Source organism: Mus pahari, chromosome 3 (genome assembly GCF_900095145.1).
Source record: "Mus pahari chromosome 3, PAHARI_EIJ_v1.1, whole genome shotgun sequence".
NCBI lineage: Eukaryota > Metazoa > Chordata > Mammalia > Rodentia > Muridae > Mus > Mus pahari.
Genome location: NC_034592.1, coordinates 34106803 through 34110308, shown reverse-complemented (window position 1 = coordinate 34110308; position 3506 = coordinate 34106803).

The window sequence follows — 3506 nt, the reverse complement described above, 5'->3', positions numbered from 1 at the left end:
CTTCATTAACAGTTGATATAGGAAGTTCAACTACTGTGGAGCCCATCATCCTTGGCCAGGCGATCCTCAATGATCAAAGAAAGCAAACTGAGTAAGCCATACAAACAAGCCAGTAAGCATCATTCCTCCATGACCTGAACTTCAATTCTTGTTTCCAGGTACCTGACTTGAGATCCAAACATGACTCTGCTTCATGATAAATTACAACTATGATGTAAAATAAACCCTTTCTTCTCCAACTTGATTTTGGTCTCATGTTTTATCACAACAGTAGAAATGAAAATATGATACCATGTGTTTAAATTTCATTTTTCTTGCCGTAATAAAATAGTTCAACTTAGGAGAGGAGGACTTCATTTGGCTTACAGTTCCATTTCACAGTCCATCGTTTCAGGTAAAGGCTTAAACCTACAGCATCACATCCACCATCTTAAACAGAGAGAATAAATAAGTCACTTTTCTACTTGCTCACTGCTGCTTTCCTTACTCATACAATATAGGACCCAGTTCATAAAATCGTGTGGCTCACATCCAAGGTGGGTCCTCTCATCTCAATCCCCTATATATGGACCCACAAGTCATCTAATCTAACAGATTTACCCAATCGATTATCTATTCTTAGACTACTCTACATTTTAGGAACCTGAAATTATGAACTAAATGTCACATTGTAAATGTCATTTGGAGGTAAAAAATGATGATTATCTCTATTAATAAATGTGACGTTGTTTTTCCTGTGTTTGCGTTCTTTGCTGACACAAATGTCCACATAGCCTGCTGTCCCTGGGATTACTTTCAATGTCACTGACGCACAGTCTTCATTATCAGCTTGACTGCACGTAAATCATTACTCAAATACATTCTGGGTTATATTAAAGATTGAAGCTATATAAAATTTTAAAGAGGAAAGATACCTTCTAAATGTGGGTGACACTATTCTATTGTTTGGGATCTTGGAATGAATGAAAAAGGAAGAGAGGAAAAAAGCAAGATAAGCATCAGCAATCACCTGCCTATGAGATCTAAAGCTGGAAACAGTGTGAAAAATTGCCCCAAGGTCTTATTGCCATGACTTCACTGTCATGGTGGACTGTACTTGCAACTATTAGTCCAAATAAAATCCTCCTTCTTTAATAGTCTATTGTCATCGCAGTGAAAAATTAACTAACATATTCATCTATATTCATTTAACAACAGCTTTTTTTTCTGTTTCATGATCTTTCTCTCTCTCTCTCTCAAGATCTCTCTCTCTCTCTCTCTCTCTCTCTCTCTCTCGTGAGTTTTCTAGTTTTACACTGAAAATTATGTGGAAGAATGGACTATGATTAGATTGATATCATGAAATATTTTTCCCAGTAGAAGCAGTTCTTAGTCTTCATTTTGGAATTTCCAGTTCAGTTTGGATCTTGTCTACTGGTCACTGTCTATAGAAATCACTGAGCTTCCAGACCAGGCTTGAGGTATTTGATCTGGATGAAAATTTTTGTTTAAAAATTTATTCAAAGGCCCAGGAGGGTTCTCACTGCCTGAGCTGGTAAGAAAGCCATCTTTGCTCCAGTGCCTTGCCCAGGAGAGGGTGTACTGCAGAAGCAACACAGCTTCTGGGACAGATCCTGTTTCTGGCTACAGATATCCGGCACCTTTCCCACCAAAGGAGAGGTGTCTGCCCAGGAGGGTTCTCGTTGCCTGAGGTGGTAAGAGAGCCATCTTTGCTCTGGTTCACCTAGGCTCCAGTCTGCACTGGTGAGAGTGTGGACTGCAGAAGCTACACAGCTTTGGGACAGACAGAAGCAACCTAACAAATGGGACAGACCCTGTATTGGGCTCCAGATATTTGGGCACCTTCCCAGCCAGAGGAAAGGTGGCCACCTGTGAGGGCTCTGTCTGCCAGAGGAGGTGAGAGAGTCAAATTGTGCCCAGGGTACCTCGGTGTCTAGTCTGTGCAGGTGAGTGTGTAAACTGCAGAGGCAACACATCTTCTGGGACAGGCCCTGTTTTGGGCTTACAACTTCAGCCAGGAGGCAGATCTGAACGCCAGGCCTCTGTGCAACTTCCCTGCTAGAGGAGAGCTTGCCTTCAGAGAGTAATCTGACCAATGAGACTCATGAGAGAGCTGGACTCTCAGGACTGCTGACAGAGGCTAACAGAATCACAAGAGGAACAAGCTCAAACCAGAGACAACTATAACAACGAACTCCAGAGATCACCAAATGGAGAAAGGCAAACGTAGGAATCTTACTAACAGAAACCAAGACCACTCACCAACATCAGTACCTAACATTCCCACCTAAGTCACTCCTAGATACCCCAACACACCCGAAAAGCAAGAATCGGATTTAAAAGCATACCTCATGATGCTGGTAGAGGACTTTAAGAAGGGCATTAATAACTCACTTAAAGAAATGCAGGAGAACATAAGAGGAAAAATTATACAGATTTAAGGTTTGGGAATGTTAAACTAAGAAAGTAGGTTTTAAAATTCAAAGACTCAGGGCTGAACACTGTGAAAAAGCAAGTCCAGACTGAATGCAGGAACCAGCCCAGGCTATCAGGATTAGCTCATAAACCTTTTGGCAAGAAGGCATCTCCCCCAGCTTACTCAGGGTCACACATTAACCAGATGTCCCCCAGACCCTGATAAGCCTCAGAATTCTGGAATCCTGAACGCCCCAGCCGGCACGTACTATTCTGCTGCATTGTGATCTCACTGCTATGTTTAAATGGGCCAATCACCTGTAGCCATGCCAAATCTCCCCGTCCCCCCGACCCTCACCCCATAAAAACCCCTTTCTTCTGAGAGTCTAGGTCGACTTCCTTTGTCTCCTGCAAGACACGTGTCAACCCGGAGCTCCGCCATTAAAGTTACCTCGTGCTTTAGCATCAAGAAGTATCTCCAGCTTTCTTCTGGGATTCCTGGTATCTGTGACTTGAGGGGGCTCCCCTTTTGGGGGTCCTACAAACGCTGCTAAAGAGGTACAAGTCCTTAAAGAAAAACAGAATACTTCTAAAGAGGTAGAAGTCCTTAAAGAAAGAGAGGAGAACACAAACAAACAGGTGATGGAGTTGAACAAAACCATCCAAGACCTAAAAAGGGAAGTAGAAGCAATAAAGAAAACACAAAGTATGACAACTCTGGAGGTAGAAATCCTAGGAAAGAAATCAGGAACCATAGATGTGAGCATCAGCAATAGAATACAAGAGATAGAAGAGAGAATATCAGGTGCAGAAGATTCCATAGAGAACATGGGCACAACAATAAAAACAAAATGCAAAATGCAAAAAGATCCTAACTCAAAACATCCAGGAAATACAGGACACAATGAGAAGACCAAACATTCGGATAATAGGAGTAAAGGAGAATGAAGATTTTCAACTTAAAGGGCCAGCAAATATCTTCAACAAAAGTATAGAAGAAAACTTCCCGAACCTAAAGAAAGAGATGCCCATGAACATACAAGAAGCCTACAGAACTCCAAATAGACTGGACCATAAAAGAAATTCCTCCC